Genomic DNA, 7,808 nt, shown 5'->3' with positions numbered 1-7,808 from the left:
CTTACAGTCTTCATTACCTCGTCTACAATGATCGCCGAGTTTTGGGAAAGGGAGATGCCGTGCGTATGTTTCATTCAGGAGAGCATATTCTGTAGCCACTTCTTTACTGCACTCTTATCAGGTGTGAGTCTCTGTGTTAATCAGCATTTCCTCTAAATAGAAGTTTCTCTGATAAAGACTGAGCGACACATTGGTCTATGGATACAACAATAATGGGTAGATGTATTTAATGTCATGTCCACTTAGCAGAGTAATAGTAAGAGCAGCAAGTTCTTCTTTAGGCCTTTTAATTTTATTTCAACTTTAACCTACAACTTCTGTTCCACATCATTGTACATTAGGTAGGATGTCTAGAGCAATTCTAATTCACACTGAGAAAGAGAGATGTTAGGTCTTTGGGATTTCTTTTTATTCCAAAGGTTTTATTTTATTTTTAGCATATTCATTTATATTATTAAACATAAATAAAAAACCCTACATACAGCAAGAAGAACCATGAAACAATCAGGAATCACATTAATGTTACATTCATGGTGTTATGGCTAACTGTATTTGGCAACCTTGTAGAAAACATCTTTCCTATCGTGGTGAGTCTACAACTCTGAATGTAAATCAATGTCTATCATACCTCATTTCTATCAACTTAAGACATCTATCTAAGCCTAACAACATCTTAACCCCTAAACAACTTAGCTTAATTGTAAGACAAAACTATCTGGTCTTCAATCCCAGCAGAGACTTCAGATGGAATAAAATTTTTCATGCACAAAATTCAAGTCCAAGTGGATTAAAGACCTCAACATAAAACCTATTTTTAGAACAAAGTACTGTTTTGTATTACTCTAATAATTCCTTCCTTGTATTTTTCAGCTTACTGTTTAAAAATCATTTTTCCAATATCTTTTATTTTTACATATACATTTATATTATTACATATATATACAATAAACTACCTAGAGCAAGAAGAACCATGAAACAATCAGGGGTTACATGAATGTTACGTTCTTAGTGTTTTAACTATTTATATTTGGCAGCCTGGAAGAAAGCATCTTTCTTATCTTGGTGTGTCTAAAATTCTGAATGTAAATTGATATCTATTGTATCTCATCATTATCAACTTAAAACATCTATCTAAACCTAAAAACATCTTAACCCCTAAACAACTAAACTTAATTATAAAACTAAACTATCTGGTCTTCAACCCCATCAGAGACTTGAGACAGAATAAAACTTAATTACCTGAGTATACAGGGAGTGCTTCCCCAAGAGAAGATGACAGAGAAAGTTTGCTACCTGAGCTGTCACCCAAAATTCTCTATAATTTTGGAGCATCATCTTCAGCCTTCTGGGTAAGCAAGTCCTCAATAGTTCCTGCCTCACAAATGTGTCTGTCAGATATATTGAGCTCCATATTGTCTAACTTTCAGTTTCACCTGGGCTGATATCAGTGTGATAGGTTGAATGAAAAATGTCCTACATAGGCTTCTGTATTTGAAAACTTGTCCCCAGTTGATTGTGCTGTTTTAGGATGTGGAGCCTCAGTGGAGAAAGTATGCAACTGAGAGCTGGCTATAAGAGCTCACTTATATCTCTCTGCTTTGTAAGTTAAGGATGTGATTTCCAGCTTCCTACTTTTGCTGCCATGCCTACCACTTGCTGCTGTTCCTTCTCAGCATGATGAACTCCATCTCTCTAGAATAAGTAACCAAAAATAATCTCTTCCCTAAATTGCTTTTGGTCATGGTGTTTTATCACAGCAACAGAAAGTAATATAGCCAGTAACTTTCAATGCCTGATATAAATGTGGGCATCATTAAAGAACATTATTCATATAATGTAATGTTTATGATATCACAGAATAAGCCTAAACTCATGAACAAGTTTTCCTACCATTGTTCCATGATATTCAATTCTGTTCAGGTAACAACAACAAATCCGATAGACAGATTGAAATTTTTCTTGTCTAAGGTGTAGTTCTAGTACTTTGATAATTGTGCAGTCAGAAATGATAAAGTGTTCTGAATTTATATTCACTAATCCTGACTTGGACCAATTTTCTTAATTTATTCTTTACATCTCTGGAGGTGGTTAACATAGGGTCATTATCCAATCATTTTAGCTGCTCACATCGGAGATGTTCTTGAAACCTGGGACCTCTGTGCTGCCTAGGGATTCTTCTAACTCTCAGTCTCCACGATGATTGTATGTTGTCACATTCTCTAAGTCAGAGGCAGCTAACAGCTCTAGTCTCACCTTCTTCTATGAATCCTGAATTATTTCTTAAGTATCTCTGGAGAAGTGCAGTCAGGATCAACTCGAATGGTTCAGTACCAAGCAAACGGCTTCCTAGGGAAACTCACTCTACATTCAAATATGTTAGTTACTACAAATGTTCTTCTTCCTTGGGAGATGATGGTGGTTGTCAAAGAACTTTCAAGTCTCAGACTCCGTTTTATGTGAGTTATTTTTAGGGCTATTTGACACTGGACAACAAATTGGCACACTCCTCCCTGGGAGAGAACATTTGCCCATACTCAGTTTTCCTCAGTTACTTGTATTCCTCTGTGTAGGGTTGAGACATTGTAGCCTTTTCTCTGTCCCACTTGCTGTGTCCCCTAGTATCATCTTTATTTGGCTTACATTTGGGTAGTAATGTTGTTGAGACTCTCTGGATGTATCTTCTGTTATTACTTGGAGACAAATCTAATAGTAAACTCCCTGGTTTCCCAGTTTTACAATCTTCTGTCCGTCTTCCACAATATTTTCTCAACCTTAGGTGCATACATGTTGTGTAGATGTATCCATTTATCCATTGGGACAACTCTGCATTTTGATTGGTTGTAGTTTTCTATAATGGTCTTTATCTGTTGCAAAGAGAAGTGCCTTTGACTAAGAAATAAGCTTGTCTGTGGGCAACAATACAAGTGTTTATAGATTGTTGTTGGGAATTATGTCCCAGGCCTTTTCAAATATCAGTAGATTGCTTTACTTGAGTGAGTTAAGTCTACAATCTTTCTACTGTGACTTGCAATTTCTGCCTTATCCAAGTGAACTCCTCTCATTCTCTGTCTCTCCTCTCTCTCCTCTCTCTCTCTCTCTCTCTCTCTCTCTCTCTCTCTCTGTGTGTGTGTGTCTCTGTCTCTCTGTCTCTCTCTGTCTCTGTCTCTCTCTGTCTCTGTCTCTCTGTCTCTCTCTGTCTCTGTCTCTCTCTGTCTCTGTCTCTCTGTCTCTCTCTGTCTCTGTCTCTCTCTCTGTCTCTCTCTCTCTGTCTCTCTCTCTCTCTGTCTCTCTCTCTGTCTCTGTCTCTCTCTCTCTCTCTCTCTCTCTCTCTCTCTCTCTCTGTGTGTGTGTGTGTGTGTGTGTGTGTGTCTGCTTCTGTTCTGACATAGACCTTACTCTTTCTTGTACACCTATACTAGATTATGAAAATATGTCAAGGCTAGCCTCCTGGAAGGACGAAAAGAAGAGATGCAATTGTTGCTGAAATACATGTTTATTGTTTTAAACTAACAGGCTGGCTTGCTATGCAACATAAGTGGGTAAAAGATAAGCAATTGGCCTACCAGGGCATACACAAATCACACATTAGTTAAACCTCCTCAACGAAGCATTTCAAAAGTGGGCATCATGCCTGGTTCGCTTCATTTTCTACATACAGAAAATATTAAGTGACATAAGTTCACCCAAAGCAAAAATGAACTGACAAAACTCCACAGACACTACCAAATTCATCACCAAAACAAGGATGGTGTGGTCAGCAAACATTTCATGGGAGAGAAAATATGCAGAGATCTCAGACTGATTAAAACTATCTCAATTTAAAATTTTTTATGTGTATGCAAAGGATACAGACCAACTGCTGCTATTTTTTTCATTTATTGCTTCAAATTAACTACCAGTTAAAAGAGACTTACATGATTAATTCTTCTGCATTGTGATTAAAATATGAACATAGGCTTTGCTGGTGACTAGCAGTGGACTGGGGAGACACAAAAATATAATAAAGGATCTGAAATTTGTAGTAAATGAGGAAGAGAAGCTAAATTAAGGAATGAGTGAGTGGTGCACACTTTTAATGCCAGCATTTGAGAGGCAGAGGCAGGTGGATCTCTATGACTTCTAGCTCAGCTTGGTCTACAGAGCAAATTTCAGGACAGCCAGAGCTATACAGAGAAACCTTGTCTCAAAAAAACCAAAAATAAATAAGTAAATAAATAAATAAATAAGTGAAAATATTATGGAAACAAAGCACACATGTTGAAGCTATGTGTGATGGCCTAACCCTGTAATCCTAGCACTCAGGGAGGCAGAGGCAGGAATAATGTGAGGTCAAGAACTCTGTGAGTTTGAGGCCAGCCTTGAGTATAAAGCAAGACCAGGACAGCCAAGGCTACACAGAGAAACTTTGTCTCAGGAAAAATAGCACACATATTGAATGGTGAACGTATTTGTTACATTAATATAAAAAAGATATCAGGTTTAACTTGAAGAATTATAGTATCTGGTTGAAAGAGGTAAACCTGGACCAGTTACAGGACCATACCTTAACAGAGGGAGAATTGTTCCTTCCTGGAGCAGACAAGTAGAAACCCCTCCAGAACAAATAAAACCAAACACTGGCATATGTGGAGTATCGTATTGTAGAAAGCATTTGAAATAAAATTATAAAGTATGACTGCTTAAGAAAGATGTTTTTACAACAAAAACTTTATGTTATCACATATAAGCACCCAGAGACAAAGAAACTGACCTGAGAAATTAAAAATGCAACGTGATATTAAAGAAAAAGAAAATTATTCTGAAGGAGAATGATATTGAGCAAGGCTTCCAGGGTATGTATGAACATTTAAATTTAACAGAAAAAGACAGACAGACTGACCAACAGACAGACAGACAGACAGACAGACAGACAGACACACACACACACACACACACACACACACTCACACACAGGTACAATCACGCACACAAATGCATATGTATGTACACATGCACAGGTACACACAAATACATACACACACAGATACACACATGTACACACGAAGAGAAAAAGAACTTGCTTAAAAATAAAGCATGGCACATCACACATATAATATGTAATAAAAAGAGTGTCTAAAATGATTAAAATATGGAGGAAAATATTTACAGGAAAATTATTGTAAGCTGCAAATTTTTTTCTGGAGAAAAATATCTTGATGACTAATGTTTTAAGATTTCAATGGTATCAACCCAATTCAGTAAAATATGTATTTTCCAAACTACAAGCCAGGCCTGGTAGGACACATCTTTTGTCATCCCATCTATGTGAGGCCAGAAACTCAACTGACCAGACTGGCTACCATGAAGACCTTGGGTTTAAAAAGCCCCCATCAGGAAAAAGCAAGAAACCAATAATAGAATCAAAACAATTTGATGATTTGTAAAATTCCAGAACATCAAGAATATGCAGAAGCTATGAAAATTTCCAGAAAGATTAAGAAATCCTGAGTTTTTAGGAAGAAATACAATTCAGACCTCATGAAATCATTCATCCTTAACAAATCAATTCTGACACTCAAATGAATATGTTTTTACTGTTCTGAGAAAATATTAAAGCATTTTTATTAAAATCTAAAACCAACTACTTCATCCATCAAGGGTAACTCTACAGATACTTTCATAAATCCAGGTTCTAGGTGGCTGCCTCCCATGTGGTCTGATTTTTGTGTTTTGTATGGAGGTTTCAGGGTGGAAATGTGCCCTAAGGAGTATATTTTTTCGGACCCCTCACTATACTAACCTGATGCTTTTAGATTTATGGAAAACATCCAGAACCTTCTACTCATGTTTTATGCACCTATTAGCACTTTAGTTTCATTTTATTGGGGGGGGGATAAATGTGTTCTCAATGCTATCTCTGGTTCTAAGTGGGGTGTGTTATGAGAAATCCTGGGGTTTAACTTAATACACAATTTCTGCTCATTCTAGGCTCATTTGAACTCTGGCTAGGTTCCTCATTGTCCTAAGTGGACTCTGCTTTTGCCTCCCATCAATAATGAATGCACTACAACTCCTTTAATATCTTCTTTGTTTCCAGAGTCCCGCTAAGCCTCCTTGTAACTATTCTGAATTGGTGGGACTTTGCTCCATTTGTTTCTTGACTGTTTTCATTATGGCCAAAGAACATGACTGCACATATCCTGGGGGGGAAAAAACTCAAGGAAATAATCTCATCGGAGAAATTTCTGATGTCAAATCACACAATCCAGAAGGCAGGCTATAGCAAAACATAAAACCAGTAAGTTTTATTAAAAGCCACTCTAAGTTACAGGAAATTGCAATTAAGCGGGTCTTTTGCTCGGTATTTCATAAGGCATTTCCAGGAGATGGAAAAGCAGACTTCCGGCCTCTTTATGACTCAAGTACACTCCGAACACCCTGTATCTTGGTTAACAGGTTTAAAATTAAAGTTTGTTAATAACAAATGTTATTAAAGTATGTCCATGCGATTTTTGTAGACAACGATGAAGCAAAGCAGAATAGGGCTGAATGGGAGATGTGGCTTAGGATGAGTGTAGAAAGTGTACAGTGATACAAAAGCAAAGGTGAGTCAAGCACATGTCATAAACACTGTTAAAAAACATGCAGTGCCAAGAATATATCAATGTTTGTGCAAATTAGTGAAATGCCGCCTTTGGTGAAAATTTAAAGTAATTTACAGTGTGGCCCACCACACCGTACATATATATGACGAGCATGTAAGAATCTTATCTAAGCACAGGTATGTGTGGCCAGTGTGTACTTGGCATGTGTGTCGAGTGTGTACTCAGTCAAAAACTCATGTATGTATCATGTACATTCTAAAATGGAGAGGGCTGTAGGGCAAACAGACACATGCTCCCCAGAGGTAGATGCTTTGTGAATAAAGCATTTGAAGCAACTGAATCACATTAGTGATTTTAAGAGGCTTTTCCCCTATGTGTTTATGATTATGTTGTCACCCTGTCCTGCTATCTAGATCAAACATATGCTGTTAACATATCTATATTTTTTTCCCATCGCTTGGCCTAATTAAATACCAGGCACATTTTGAGTTGAGGTCATCGTTACCCTCCATTTCATTCCAGAAGTTTTTTCAGCATGGAAATTGGTAGCCTACACTGGTTCTCTGGGGATTTCTATTTTCATGACCTGTATGTATGTCAGAGGCATTTTCTGTGTTTTCATTTGCATGCATATTACACTCGTGAACATTCTTATGCAGCTTCTTCAGATGTGATTGATTTTCAGTGCCCCATGACAGAAACCAACACAGTGGATTCAGTGCTTGTCCCATGACTGCCAGTGACGTTGTTAGCAACGTGCTGCACTGGCTAAGAACATGGATCGCACGATTAAGTGTGCTTCTTTGGACACAGTTTCAGAAAATTGGGGAAACATAAAACTCAAGGTGGAACTATTGCTTTACTGGCTAGAAGTAACTTTACAGTTATTAAAAATGCCATGCTGCTCTTCAAATAGTTCTTTTCAATTACCACAAAAATATGAAATGATCCTTTCTGTACACTCTCACATTTTACTACTAGTTTTCCATGCATACGTTGATGGAGAACAATATCACTTATCTGTGTATAATTCTATGTGTCTGGGAGCTATTATAATTTGCCACTTAGTGAATGCAATACAAAAGTTTCAACAAAGAAAAGGTACTAGTCTAGAGACACGGTTCAATGGCAAGGTACTAACTTGGAATGCACAAAGTCCTAGCCTTGGTCCCATGAACAAGCAAAAGCAAACAAACCAAACAAACAATATCAGGATCTAATGAG

Source organism: Acomys minous, assembly GCF_964271855.1.
Source record: "Acomys minous genome assembly, chromosome: 3".
In the NCBI taxonomy this organism is placed as follows: domain Eukaryota; kingdom Metazoa; phylum Chordata; class Mammalia; order Rodentia; family Muridae; genus Acomys; species Acomys minous.
This window is presented reverse-complemented; position numbering follows the sequence as displayed.